Source organism: Anabrus simplex, chromosome 12, assembly GCF_040414725.1.
Source record: "Anabrus simplex isolate iqAnaSimp1 chromosome 12, ASM4041472v1, whole genome shotgun sequence".
Lineage (NCBI taxonomy): Eukaryota > Metazoa > Arthropoda > Insecta > Orthoptera > Tettigoniidae > Anabrus > Anabrus simplex.
This window is the reverse complement of record NC_090276.1, coordinates 72,868,409-72,883,886: the sequence shown is the minus strand read 5'-3', so window position 1 is coordinate 72,883,886 and position 15,478 is coordinate 72,868,409. Positions and strand designations below refer to the sequence as shown.

The 15,478-nt window shown below is 43.1% G+C and overlaps 1 protein-coding gene across 3 annotated transcripts in view; it reads right to left on the bottom strand.

Annotated features, from left to right (window-relative positions):
- Positions 1 to 15,478, bottom strand: part of LOC136884434 (protein scribble homolog) — a 261,405-nt gene that overhangs the window by 134,403 nt on the left and 111,524 nt on the right. Inside the window, exon 1 of one of the 3 annotated variants that reach the window (XM_067156598.2) lies at positions 11,523 to 11,885. The exons of the other annotated variants lie outside the window; for them this stretch is intronic. The gene's annotated coding sequence lies outside the window, so the exon portion shown is untranslated. Of the gene's footprint in view, positions 1 to 11,522; positions 11,886 to 15,478 lie in introns of those variants that run through there. 3 annotated transcript variants of the gene reach the window in all.

The following is a 15,478-nucleotide window of genomic DNA, read 5'->3' as shown; positions in this document are numbered from 1 at the left end:
ATAAATAAATTGTTTTAAGAGGAGGTACAACTGGGCAACGCGCCTCTCTTAACAGTACTCAGAGGAAAAATGGATGAGGACAAACCTTCCAAGTTGGAATGTTATTATTTTTTTTCCTAGTGGCTTTACGTCGCACCGACACAGATAGGTCTTATGGCGACGATAGGATAGGGAAGGCCTAGGAGTTGGAAGGAAGCAGCCGTGCCCTTAATTAAGGTACAGCCCCAGCATTTGCCTTGGTGTGAAAACGGGAAACCACGGAAAACCAAATTCAGGGCTGCCGACAGTGGGATTCGAACCCACTATCTTCCGGATGCAAGCTTACAGCCGCGCGCCTTTAATCGCATGGAACTTTGAATGTGAAAAGGGCCACGAAGGGCTTGTAATTGAAAGACTCCCTAGGCCTTGCAAACTAACACCGTTGGGGTCGGATCAGAGCAAGATTTGGCCACAAAAGGGCGGAGAGGAAGGAGGAAAATGAAGCAGCCTGACACAAGTAATTGAATACTCTGCCAGACTGAGCGAAGGGCCCCGCAGTCGTTAACCAAAGCTCCCTAGTTAAGATCCCAATGAAAGAAAAAGACAAATACGTCAAGGAGATCGATGACCAAAGATATCCTAATAAAAGCATTGGAAGACAAATGATCGTATGTCCTTCAATAAAATGTGTGACGCCATGGTGCTTAGCAACCATGCAGGTTGGGATGTGACATACAGAGCCATGGCCTGTATAGCTCTCAAGGTGCTGTTGCTAGGTAACACAGTTTGTTACTTCGTTACAGAAATTATTGGGTGACGCTCCCAGCTCTAAGACATATTCATTTCAAACGAGGTCTTTTTTTGTCAATACACTTGTTATTGCCCTTCGTCGTGTGTCAAGTTTATCCTTTTCATTTCCCTTTTTTTTAAGTGTACACGGTGGTTAGCTCCTCACGATGCAGCCGTGACCACTTCTTGGCACAACCAATAGCACGCACAGGAGTGTGAGATATCATCAGCCTAAACTTCTATTGTGATCTACAGACAGAGAAGCTTTCTTCATGCTCTCTGTGCATCATACAGAGAATTTCCTCACTATAATCTGGCGATTGGTAACATTACATTTAATGTGTTCATTTTGAATGTTAAGTTAAATTGACCTTAATAAGAATAGGCTTTCAACTATACAATAGGCTATATAACTTGAATACGATAAAACACAGTAGTAAATCCCCTTCTACAGTGGTTTCGTAAACAGCCTGTGCGACACCTGTGCCTTGCGGTTTGTATTCTTCTCTGCTCAAGGGGTCAGCATTATCGCGATCCTTTTGGTCCGTATAGGTCGGTGTAGATGCCATTTCTTCGTCTGTGGATCAGAGGCGGGGTCATCAGTTTCAGACCTGGAATTCTGAAGGACGGAATTAAGTCCATTGGACACTCCAAGTCGTACGAAGTTGGCACGTTAAAAATCTCTGGTTACACAGTTGGTGTTTACCCGACAAAATTAATTAAAACTCAGGTAAAGGTCGCCCAACGGAGATCCGTTTCTATGCCACCTGATAGACTAAAACGGAACGTGGAAATTGACAAGCAGGCAGCGTAGATGGCATCAGATCAAAATGTCGGAATGCCGTAGCCGAGGTGCCGGAATTTAGTCCTGCAGGAGTTCTTTTAGTGCCAGTAAATCTGCCGACACGAGGATGACGTGGTTAGCACTTTCAAATAGCACCAGACTGAGCCAGGATCGAACCTGCCAAGTTGGTGTCAGAAGGCCATCGCTCTACTGTCTGAGGCACTCACCCGTGTTCCCAGGAAAATACTCAATAAAGAATGACCAAGAATGGCTCAATTGTTCTTTGTTTGGATATTGTAGCCAACGATAGTCTGAACTTACAAAAGACTTCCAGACAAAATATCCAGAGCATGTGAGTAAACCTATCGACTATTTTAAACTTCACGAACAAGTGGAAGTAAATGTCAAATTCTTAAGAAAGCACTACAGCCCTGAAGGGCCTTGGCATACCAAGCGACCGCTGCTCAGCCCGAAAGGCCTGCAGATTACGAGGTGTCGTGTGGTCCTTTCGGCCGTTATTCTTGGCTTTCTAGACCGGGGCCGGTATCTCGCCGTCAGATAGCTCCTCAATTCTAATCACGTAGGCCGAGTGGACCTCAAACCAGCCCCCAGATCCAGGTAAAAATCCCTGACCTGACCTGGAATCGAACTCGGGGCCTCCGGGTAAGAGGCAGGGATACTACCCCTACACCACGGGGCAGGCCCTAGGAAAGCACTAGAAGTTTTAATTAGCACCACTTGCTGTCAGAAACCACTAATTATTATTATTATTATTATTATTATTATTATTATTATTATTATTATTATTATTATTATTATTATTATTATTATTATTATTATTATTATTATATTCAAATGTTAAACGTTCTTAACATTTTTAATCGATGAAATTAAATTATGGTTTCTTTCTAGGAACCTTATTTTTAATATAAGCCAAAGGTAGGCAGTTATACAAGTGGAGGCACATGGTTCCCCTAGAGCACCGTCACTGCATTGTTCTACATAAGAGGCTTGCAGTGGTGTCTCAACGACGCACTAGCTGCCAGGGTAGATGTAGCTATCCAACTGATGAGCGCACTGCCACACTGGGGCGAAACGTGGGTTAATTTCACGACTGAAAAAAAAAACTAAATACTTACAGAGCTACCGAGCTCGATAGCTGCAGTCGCTTAAGTGCGGCCAGTATCCAGTATTCGGGAGATAGTGAGTTCAACCCCCACTGTCGGCAACCCTGAAGATGGTTTTCCGTGGTTTCCCATTTTCACACCAGGCAAATGCTGGGGCTGTACCTTACTTAAAGCCTCGGCCGCTTCCTTCCCAGTCCTAGCCCTTTCCTGTCCCATCGTCACCATAAGACCTATCTGTGTCGGTGCGACGTAAAGCCAATAGCAAAAAAAAAAAAAAAAAAAAAACTTAAAGAGCTTATATACGTTTACGGACATTTGAGACCACGTTAAGCAACAATCACACATTACTGGAAGCCTTCTTTGCAACCCAAAATCTTTGCATTCTTTCTCTGCCATGCTGTCTTCTTTCTTCTGTCCATCCCATATTCAGTTACTGCTCGTCATGGAAGCCTCTGAAGCTGTCGATCACTGATCTATACTTTGTTATGTTTAGGATGTCTTCCTGATTTAATCCAGACTGCTCAAAATCCTATCTTATATTTGTCGAAAACTTTAGGTTTACTGTCAAGTCTTTTAAAAATCTCCTGTCAGCTTCTTCTTGTCTTTTCGTCCTCAATAACTGAATCAATCTTTCAGTTTCCTGGTACAAATCTCCGCTTCCTCGTAACCCATACTGGATATCCAGATTTTTGGACCCATTACCTTGCGGAGGATCTTCCTCGGCTTCTCTTAGTCTCGACATTCGGAAGCATTCACAGACACTTGCAGTGTCTTACTTTAGCTCGTCTTGAGATGGCTTTCCTCTTGTATGAAGCATGTGTCCTGTGCCGTTGGCTTCTCTCTCGCTAGTTTTCCCCGAGGTACTTGAAGCTGTCTTCACGCTTTGTCTTCCACTGACAATGAGCTGTTTTGATGTTGATCATATTTTTGTTTTTTCCAAAGGAAATTTGGAATCCTGCTTTATCTGCATCCCGGTTTAGTATATTTATCTGCTCTGTATCTGTGTCAGTGTTTCTAGACAGGATCGCGAGGTCACCTGCGAATACAAGGCAGTCGATCTCCATGCCGGTTTTTTATCTTCCAATATATACTTGGTTGAGCAATCCTTTCTTGTCCGCGGATGATCTTCTCCAAAACATACTTGAAGAGAACCGGAGATAGCCCATTACCCTGTCTGAAACTGGTTTTGATTTCCAACTCCTTAGACAGCTCCCCCATGATTTTTACTTTAAGTGGGTGTCCGTTAATGTCTGCTTCAAGGAAGGAAGAAAGAAAATAGAAAGAAACAAAGGAAGAAAGGAGTAAAGAGGGCGCGACATAAACGATTGTGGACGACTGTTGTAGAATATGAAACAATGAAAACTGTTCAATGCCCAAATCCGTGAAAGAGAAGAAAACTTTGCAAATGGTTGCTAGTGATTGAATGATATACAGTACTTAGCGCCTTGCGTGATCAGTTTTGAAATCACCGTCATTAGAGAAGAAAGGAAGAAATTTCTCAATACAGATTCCTTACGCAACATCTACTCCCTGACACACGCAGTCCACTGCAGCTCTTCTTTCAGAGAGAATACGTGGAACATTCCAGGTACTAACAACAACTGACACTGGCATTGTTCTATTTTCCTCTCTCATTAATATCTTACAACATGGGTACGTTTTTGGTCCAGCTGGAATTACAGTCAACAGTTTCTCGGCACTATTGTAACCATGGCAACAAACTGTTCGCCATCTACATTGTCACGTAAGGCTGTGCAAATCTTGCCGTCCTATTCTCTCTTTCTTTTTCTTGGTGGCTCATCATTGTTGCCAACTGGACTAGTTAACTACTAAAATCACGAGACATTAACATAAACAATATGATTATCAATAATGGAGGTTCCTTTACCCAAGTGAATAAAGTAAACTCGTGTCCTCATACCGAGGTAGTGCAGCTCTTTTCAGGCACACCCCCATTGGAGGTGAGCTGCATGTACCATTTCAACCACATACCAGCCCTCCTGCCATTCTTAAATTTCTGGCAGTACCGGGAATCGAACCCGGGCCCACGAGGACGGCAGCTAATAACACTAACTGTTACGCTACGGAGGCACCCAAGTGAATGATCAATCGAGATATTCATAATTAAGTCGGTTTTCAAGCTTAATGAAGAATTAAGGAAATAAAAACTCTCTCTCTCTCTCTCTCTCTCTCGACCTCACTTAATTTAATGTTATATATTTCTGCCTTTATTTTGATATACTATAACCGTATTCTTCGATGAACAGGCAAATGAGAGGAGACAGAAAATAATTCAGAAACAAAATTAGGAATACAAAAGTTATAGTACATAATAAGAAGAGGACAGGAACATTATGGACAGAACAAAAGAAACATGAGCACAGACAAAGGATGAAGCGGGGAAGAGAAGAGGAAGAAGTGGAAATTTTGTCATCATGAAATTTTCGAGTTCAAACACTGTCCATAAAGACAAAAATGATATGAAATAATAATAATAATAATAATAATAATAATAATAATAATAATAATAATAATAATAACATATGTATTATATTTACGACTTAGCCACGAACGTTAAGGCGTCAAGTCTGCCACCGTCCTTAGCCGGTTCGAGTCCCGTTGGTCGAAAAAATTTTCACCATCAGGATGTTGGCCGGCAGGGTAGGGTAGGTGGTGGTATACACTTTATAATCACTAGATTGCGTGCCAAAAGCCTCGATTAAATTCCAAACCTCTCCTCAGTGCTCATATGGAGTGAGGGCATATGACGCTGTTGATGGTGATTCGTCCGTCGGATGGAGACGTAAAGTGTGAGCACACCCTTTGGTGCTAGGAGTAGGCTATGTGCCGGCACCCTTCCTACTATCATATATCACATCATTCATTTCATCACATTAACTCTTACCGAGCGAATTGGACGTGCGGTTAGAGTCCCCAGCTGTGAGCTTGCATTCTGCAGATTCTTCCTCTTGAGGCTCCTTCTCCTTTTTTTTTTTTTGCTAGCGGCTTTACGTCGCACCGACACAGATAGGTCTTATGGCGACGATGGGATAGGAAAGGCCTAGGAGTTGGAAGGAAGCGGCCGTGGCCTTAATTAAGGTACAGCCCCAGCATTTGCCTGGCGTGAAAATGGGAAACCACGGAAAACCATCTTCAGGGCTGCCGATAGTGGGATTCGAACCTACTATCTCCCGGATGCAAGCTCACAGCCGCGCGCCTCTACGCGCACGGCCAACTCGCCCGGTGCTCCTTCTCCTAGCGGAGGTTGGCGGTCCACATACCCAGGTCCGGACGTGATGTTGCAGCATCTTCTGAAGTGCAGCTGTGCCATCTTTGGATGTCCTTCAGCCATGAATTTCTCCTCCTGCCAACAGACCTTTTCCCCTCTTACTTTCAATGATGAGTTGTAATAGCTAGTACTTCTCGCCTCTCAATGTGCCTTAGATATTCGGTTTTCCTTTTTCTTTTACAGTAAGGTTTTTTTGTTTTTTCATGCGATGAAGGACTTCGTCATTTGAAATTTTCAGCACCCAAGGTATTCGGAGTAGGCGGCGATATAGATATGTTTCAAAAGGATGATTTTTTTCTAGATTTTGGTCAAGGCTCCAGCTCTCACATCCAAAGAGACAAATGGAGAACACATAGCACCGATTCATTCGCATTCTCAATTGCACACTTAGATCCGATTTTGTAAATAGCTGTTTCATGCTAAACAATTGTCTCCTGGCCTGTTCTATTCTAGATTTTATCTCTCTCTTGGAATCACATTCCTCATCTAGCACAGTACCCAATATTTGAAGGAGGATACTTGTTCAATCTTACTGCCTTTTATTAACAGGGTTGCTTGGATTTTTCTTTTAGAAAAGATTACAACGTTGGTCTTGGAAGCGTTGACTAACAGGCCAAACTCTTCACTGCGGTGGACTAATTTGGAGCGCAGGTAATCATTTGCTATGACAACAGTGTCATCTGCGTACCTGATATTGTTAACTGCCTGTTCATTTATAACTATCACACTGTTTTCTTCCCTAAATATTGCTTCAGAATAAATGTTGAACAAGAGAGGTGATAGCACACATCCCTGACGAACACCTTTTCTGATTGTAGTCGCTTCTGATGTTCTTTGGTCGATTTTGACATGTGCGGTTTGATTCCAGCACACTGCGCTGATAATGCGTAAATCGCATTGGTCAATACCAGTCGATCTTAATATCTCTACCATCTTTCCGCAGATAATGGGTTCGAACTCCAGCGTCGGCAGCCCTGAATGTGGTTTTCCATTTTGACACAAGGCCGGGGCTACACTTTAATTAAGGCCACGGCCGCGTCTTTCTAACTCCTAGCCCTTTCCTATCCCAACGTCGCCGCAAGATCCATCTGTGTCGATCCGAAGTAAAGTTAATTATTGATGGTGTATCTCAAACCACAAATAAATGTCTATTCTTCGTACTAAGATAGCTCTAGATTTTATACATACATACATACATACATACACACATTATCATTATAGACAGTTATGCCTTTCAGCGTTCAGTCTGCAAGCCACTGCGAATTTACTAAACGTCGCCACAATCCTCGATTGGCAACTAATGTTGTGGCCTCATTTAGTTCTATACCTCTTATCTTATATCTTATTTTATACATATGGAATAATAATAATATTAATAATAACAAGTTGGGGTCAGAAGGCCAGCGCAACCGTCTGAGCCACTCAGCCTGACATATATGAAATCCAGGTGAAGCTCTCGTGGTACTGGTATTCCACATCGAAGCTATGTGAACTTACCGCGAGGGTGAAGTGTCCTTGATGAGAGTGGAAAGGAAACGGGGACCATAATACTAGATTCTCGGACGCTAGTGACAAGAAGACGCGCACCCACACACACACACACACACACACACACACACACACACACACACACACACACACACACACACACACACACACACACACACACAGAGAGAGAGAGAGAGAGAGAGACCCTGTCACATATAATTTTTATGCCTGACTCGTTGGCTGAATGGTCAGCGTAATGGCGTTTGGTTCAGCGGGTCCCGGGCTCGATTGCCGGCCGGGTCGGAGATGTTAACGTTCATTGGTTAATTCGAATGGCCGAGGGGCTGGGTGTTTGTGCTGCCCCCAACATTCCTGCAACTCACACACCACACCTAACACTATCCTCCACCACAATAACACGCAGTTACCTACACATGGCAGATGCCGCCCACCCTCATCGGAGGGTCTGCCATACAAGGGCTGCAATCGGCTAGAAATAACCACACGAAATTATCATCATCTTGAAGTCTGTGCCATATAATTTGACAAGATGTGCACTATTTTATAAGGCGAGGGCCTTCAGGAAATCTGGAGCGTTTGTAATCGTTAGACCGGGCGAAGCCGGGTACGACAGCTGGTAAATATTAACTTTCGCTTTGAAATGCATTGTTTCGTTCTCTGACGTTTTGATGGTTTTCAGTTGGAGTTCACCCCTGTGGATGGGGGCCGTAGAATACTGTATACGCAGGGCTTCCGCTGCCTGTCGCAAGAGATAAGTAAAACGGGAAACTCCCTCACTGGCTGTCATCTTGGAGCCGTGGTTTGGCAATCACGGGGCCCTTAGCCGAGTCCTAACAGTATTTCCTACCGGGCGAGTTGGCCGCGCGGTTAGGGGCACGCTACTCAGAGCCTGCATCCGGGAGATAGTGGGTTCGAATCCCACTGTCGGCAGCCCTGAAGATGGTTTTCCGTGGTTTCCCATTTTCACACCAGGCAAATGCTGGGGCTGTACCCAAATTAAGGTCACGGCCGCTTCTTTCTAACGCCTAGCCCTTTCCTATCCCATCGTCGCCATAAGACCTATCTGTGTCGGTGCGACGTAAAGCCACTAGCAAAAAAAACTTCCACTTACTTGTGCCAGGCTCCTCACTTTCATCTGTGCTATCCGACCACCCTTGATCAACTCTTGTTCTTTTTTGCTAGTGGCTTTACGTCACACCGACACAGATAGGTCTTATGGCGACGATGGGATAGGAAAGGACTAGGAGCGGGAAGCAATTGGCCGTGACCTTAAATAAGGTACAGCCCCAGCATTTGCCTGGTGTGAAAATGTGAAACTACGGAAAATCATTTTCAGGGCGGCTACAGTGGGGTTCGAACCCACTATCTCCCGCGTGCAAGCTCACAGCTGCGCGCCCCTAACCGCAGAGCCACCTCGGCCGGTCATTTATTCATTCGTGCAAGACCACAATTCACCACGAAATCATCCGTTCACTAATTCATGCAGTCTCATTCAATTCAGTCATACTGTATGTTGTGTAATGGTAGGACTACTCCAAGACTTGTCACACAAAAGCAAGCACTAAATAAGCTAAGGAAGGGGAAGATACATGTTGTCCTAGACTATATGACATTGTTCAGTAGCGCCGACTAGGAGGCCCCCAGCCCCCACTTTGTGGAGGAGGAAAAATAAATTCTATTCCATTTTACCCAGCTGACTTTTTAAAAAGTTTCGGCGCGCTGAAGAACGTAACAGTTATTTTAAAAAATGCCTGAAAATGGGAATTTAGTAAAAGAACTGCTGCGGGACAAAATTCCGGCACCTCAGCCTCGCCGAAACCGAAAAAGTAGTTCGTGGAACGTAAAGCCAATAACATTATTATTAAAAGGCAATTTGTAAATCTATATTGTTCTTTCAGCAAATTTCTTTCTATAATTTCTTATATTATTAAGAAAAATACTTAGCGGAGATACGCAGAAAATGTCATTCGTTGCGGCTAACAGCGCCACAGCAAGTAGTGGAGACTCCTGCAGCAGCGTGTAGTACGTGTTGTGAGGAAGGGTAGTAGGGGTATATGTTTTGTCATGTCATGGACATGGAGGTATAATTCCACCCGCTTGCAGCGCCCATTCGTCAGTCGGGCAGTCTTACTCACCCCGGGTTCGATTCGGGGATCTTAATCTTAATTGGTTATTTCCATTGGCTCGGAGACTGGCTGCGTGTGTCGTCTTTAGAAAATAAAAGGAAAAACAAAGAAAATAAAAAACGGAAAAACAAAAGGAAAAATAAAGAACTCAGTCAATTTGTCGTTCAGTTCTATCTGGTGTGTTATTTTCTTAGTGTGTAGTCTTCTTCTTCTTCTCCTTCTTCTTATTCTTCTTCTTCTTCTCTTTATCTGTTTACGCTCCAGGGTCGGTTTTTCCCTCGGACTCAGCGAGGGATCCCACCTCTACCGCCTCAAGGGCAGTGTCCTGGAGCTTCAGACTCTGGGTAGGGGGATAAAACTGGGGAGGATGACCAGTACCTCGCCCAGGCGGCCTCACCTGCTATGCTGAACAGGGGCCTTGCGAGGGATGGGAAGATTGGATGGTACAGACAAGGAAGAGGGAAGGAAGCGTCCATGGCCTTAAGTTAGGTACCATCCCGGCATTTGCCTGGAGGAGAAGTGGGAAACCACGGAAAACCACTTCCAGGATGGCTGAGGTGGGAATCGAACCCACCTCTACTCAGTTGACCTCCCGAGGCTCAGTGGACTCCGTTCCAGCCCTGGTACCACTTTTCAAATTTCGTGACAGAGCCTGAAATCGAACCCGGGCCTCCAGGGGTGGCAGCTAATCACACTAACCACTACACCACAGAGGCAGACTTAGTGTGTAGTCAAATACTAAATTACTTTTTAATTTTATAATCACGTCGGTCCCTTTGGTGTCCGGCTCCATGGCTAAATGGTTAGCATGCTGGCCTTTGGCTACAGGGGTCCGGGCTTCGGCAGGGTCGGGAATTTTAACTATAATTGGTTAATTCCGCTGGCATGGGGGCTGTGTCATCTTCATGATCATAATTCCATCAGCATCACGACGCGCAGGTCGCCTAAGGGAGTCACATCAGAACTTGTCCTCCGACACTTCCGACATTAAAAGCCGTACGCGATTTCATTTCATTGTCCCTTATTAGCCTACCGCACATAAGTTGGTGGACAGTCAACCTTTACGTCTCTATCGAAATTTGCTCAGAGCATAAAAAATCCGGCGATTTTGTACCTATATCCTTTTTTTATGTCTACCAACACCGCCTCCTCCTCTCCCTTATAGCCCTGATACCAGCGTACTTTTTGTTGTCTACACGTTTTTGTGCTTGTAACTCCCAATCGCCGCTACTGGCATTGTTAATGTCTAGGACAAAATAAATAATATTTAGTGCAGTAGTAATCAAATAATTGTAAGAAGGCGAATGTACAGCATGTATAGAATGTAATATATTGCAATCCGGTTCCATGACATTTGTTCCAGAGGGCCCCGGGTTCGATTCCCGGCCTGGTCGGGGATTTTAACCTTCATTGGTTAATTCCGATGGCTGAGGGACTGGGTGTGTGTGGCATCTTCAGCATTAAAATTCGTCATAGGCAGGGCCCCGGGTTCAATTCCCGGCTTCCTCCGAGGCCACACGCCAAAGAATGAATTGCAATAAACGAATGCTTTCTCCCCAGTTCCAGGCGATCCCGAACTAGGGGATAAGAAAACGGAAAAAGATGGAAAAAAAATAAAAATGTATTATTATATTAGAACATTTGAGGCTTAGGGAGTCCTTTTCGTTCTCTTCGTGGCCCTTGTCTTTCTTTGGCCGATACCTTAATTTTTCACACAGACGAACTCCTTCCCTTTTTATAGTGTTAACTGAGAATGGTTACCCAGTTGTACTTCCTCTCAAAACAATAAACACCACCTGCTGGATCTAACTATGAAATAAGTCACGGACAGCACAAATCAGGACTAACCGTGTTCTTAACTAGAACAACATGCTAACTCCTTATAAAGTCATACCATGTCGTAAATATCATTAACTTACCTTTATACTATCTCAGTCAGCGAATGGCATTTCATCGTCAGCACAAACTGTGTCGATCACTCGAACAAAACCACACAATCGCACAGTACACACACAATATCAATCACGATAAAATAATGGAGCCCTTTTAACGTTACACTTAACAAAATGCTAATTCGTAAGACATTTCACTCGACTGGCAAACTAACTGCATTATTGTTGAGTTATGTAGCAGGCAATACTTAGAGAGGTTTGTAGTAGCACCACTCCAATCACGAGCACAACAAACAGAAAAGCGAATTGCGATCCCAATTCCACTTTCGAAGACTGGCGTGTTGGTCAGTAGACTAACGTGCGTCTGGCCGTGGAGAAAGAAGAGAAAACTGTGCGACTCTCCTGCTATTGGGGAGTTGATGTTTTGTTTTATCTTTTCGCGGTTGGATGCCCGCTCGCCGCTCTTGACGCATGCGCAGTCCTCAATCCGCACCGGATACGAACACCTGTTCCTGTTCGGTTTCTGCTCGTTAGAGGAGATGTGGAACATTATATCATTTATGAAAGGTAACGCTACATCAGCAGTGCTAAGAGAAAAAAAAAAGACTACTTCATTCAAACTGAATAAGCCATGAAACATATGCCTATACCGAGAATATTCCTTCAAGGAATTTACAGTCAGGTATTCCTCAACACTTTTCTAAGCAGAATGATTGCAACACATCTCATAAAATAACTGATTTCCTGCCTGGGATTAACGCCTGAATATTACACATACTCACCGCTAACGAGCGGATGTTGTGGAAATGTCATTAGTAGCGCTCGGAAGTTGGGGAAGAAAAACCTTTTTCTTCACGAATGTCCGAAGACGAGACCCAATATAATATTGTTAATTCTGAGTCACTGTAGGCCAGAAAACGGTAGGGTTTTGTCCTTTTTTGCCTTTTTCGCTGTTTTTTTGGATTATTGGTCCTTTTTTTAAGCATTTTAAGGCCTTAAGGGCTTCGAAAAAATAATGATAATAATGCTATTTCCTTGACGTCCCACTAACTGCTTTTACGGTTTTCGGAGACACCGAGGTACCGGAATACTGTCCCGCAGGACTTCTTTTACGTGCCAGTAAATCTACCGACACGAAGCGGACGCATTTGAGCACCTTCAAATACTACCGGACTGAGCCTGGATCGAACCTGCCAAGTTGGGGACAGAAGGCCAGAGCCTCAACCGTCTGAGCCACTCGGCCCAGCGGTCCTTCTTTCGACTACTGCCCATTATCAGTTCGAATCACCATTAGTTCATCCATCACCTCTTAAACATATTTTCTGTAGTGAGAGAAAATGAAATGACAAATGAAACTAATGCTTGAAAAATCCAGGTGTAAGAAATTATCTGCAAGATAACTGATGTACTGAAAGGAGAAAATGTTGATGTGAGTGTTTTTGAAGAGGAAGATCTCACTTGCTTCAAGTATGAACCCCTAACACTCGTTGATGTGGAGAGAAGTTTCTCGATGTTTGCTGTCTGAAAACCGATAATCCTTTACTCCTAAGAACCTAGAGATGACTACTGTGCACAGCCAACTGAAGTAAGGTTTCCGAATTCCAGTTTCTGTAACCTTACTGTGGTTAAGCCAAATGTGTTTCCGGTCACACTAATTTCAATTTATTTTGCCAGGATATCCATTGCGGATTCGCTGAATTCATTATAAATTCTGCAACAACTTTTTTAACAAATTCGGAATCCGTTTTTAAAATAATGTTAATCTAAAAATATAACGTCTGAAATAAGTAATCTTGCACTGTATGTTGCATACCACCAGAATTTTGCATTTTTAAACATCATATTCATTCATTAAATATGTAATTAAACCTAAAATTATGAATGAACTTGCATCGCGTTTTTATGTCCTTTTTCAGTTTTTGGGTTCTCTTTTACAGCTCATTTTTTAGGCAAGTTATAGGTCTTCAAGTTCCGAGTCCTTATCATTAGAATGCTGGTCAGTAGTATAGACATTCATCCTCCGATATAACAAACTGTAACAGATTTTTATTTTGTATTCTTCTGCACTTTTTGCCGATTTGGGATGATCACTCAATATTTCAACTTTCAAGAAGGTTTTAGAATTTTTAGATCATTTTAATTTGTTAATTTGTGCATGTATTGTTTATTGTCAAACTGATAGAAGTCCACAAGTGACAACATATATTTTTGACATGAATAAGTCTTATGGCTGGCTGTCTGTCATCGGAAAATGTGTACAAAGTAACGCAAGATGCTGCGGCTGTGGATTTTTATAAATAGTGTGTGTTGAAATAAAAAGTGTATCGTCAGTGACGTCACATTAGTCGTTACCATAGGCCTTGGTCGCGATAGATGCTGCCGCTACAAGTTAAGTTGCTTCGACGTAGAGTAGCAGTTCTTCTTGATATAACATTGAGTTTCATTATTGAAAGGCATGTTCATGATCATTAGCCTTCTGCAAAGGGTAAGGGTTTTTTAAAATTACATATGGTTAAATTTGCTAAATACCTTTCATGACCAAGCAAACTGACCAAGAGTTGTTGGCCACTAATAGCGTAAGGAAAGGATTTATACTTGTGTTTCTAAGATATGTGCAGTAACTCTGATAATTAGGAGAGAATATTTCCTATCGTGTCTCAAGCGCAATGAATGCACCAGCCTTCGCACACGCCCCTACAGCCAGTCATTCACCTTAAGGCCAACAACAAATGCAAACGAGAAGGCATTGGAAACAACAATTACACAACTTTCCTCTTCAGTACATAAGTACCCTCCCAAGTAGTTCTGTGGAAGAAAAATACCAAAAATGAAAGCACCACAAAGAGCCTTTTTTTTAAAACAAAATGTAGACTTACGTTTCTCGATATCGGGTTCATGGCCAGAAATTTTTTTAGACGCTTTCGTGTTCGGGTAGAACGCGTAAATGACCGATAGTATTTAACTTGCGATTACGTGTAATGTCTCAATTGAGGCTTGAAACGTAGTTTTGATGAAATAGCGCTTCATATGTGACGTCACACGCATACTCTGTTACAAGATGGCGCTGTGTTGACTCGCACGCTCAGTTGGAGGTTAGCTGTCGTAGTGAATACGTCGTGGTCAGTTGTATAGAATAACAAATATAATAATGGACAAGAAGGATCTAAGTAGGATTCGGAAAATAACGTACAAAAGAAAGGGTTGAAAGAAGAAAAGTGAATGATCAAGGGATAAAATGAATGAAACGAAAAGAGCGTAATGAGAGTTACTATGGGAAATTGAAACAGCAAAAACAATTCACAATTCGTAATACAACCCCAGAATTGTTAAATTATGTCTCTTATTTCTCATCTCATACTACACCGAGTTATTGCCCACATCCCAAGTGTACCACGTTCTAATGAATAAAATTTATTATCCACATCATATTTATCTTTTATTTCCAATAAGTAAGTCCACAGAACTCTCAAAACTCTGCGGCCGTTACAAACTGTGTCGCAGCGACAGTCCCAGCATTTTCCTTGTGTGAAAATGCGAAACCACGGAAAACCATTTTCGACGTTGTCGACAGTGGGGTACAAACCAACTCTACCCTGGATGCAAGCTCCTAGCTACGTGACCTTAACCGCATAGCCACTTACTTGGAGAGTCAGTAGATTTACTGGCACGTCAAAGAATTCCTGTATGGCAACATTCCGGCAGCTCGGTGTCTCCGAAACCCATACAAATTTAGTCATGGGATGTCAATCTAGTATCATCCTCATTAAAAAGAAAAAAAGTTCACCCAGCTCGATAGCTGCAGTCGCTTAAGAGCGGCCAGTATCCAGTATTCGGGAGATAGTAGGTTCGAACCCCACTGTTGGCAGCCCTGAAGATGGTTTTCCGTGGTTTCCCATTTTCACACCAGGCAAATGCTGGGGCTGTACCTTAATTAAGGCCACGGTCGCTTCCTTCCCACTCCCAGCCCTTCCCTGTCCCATCGT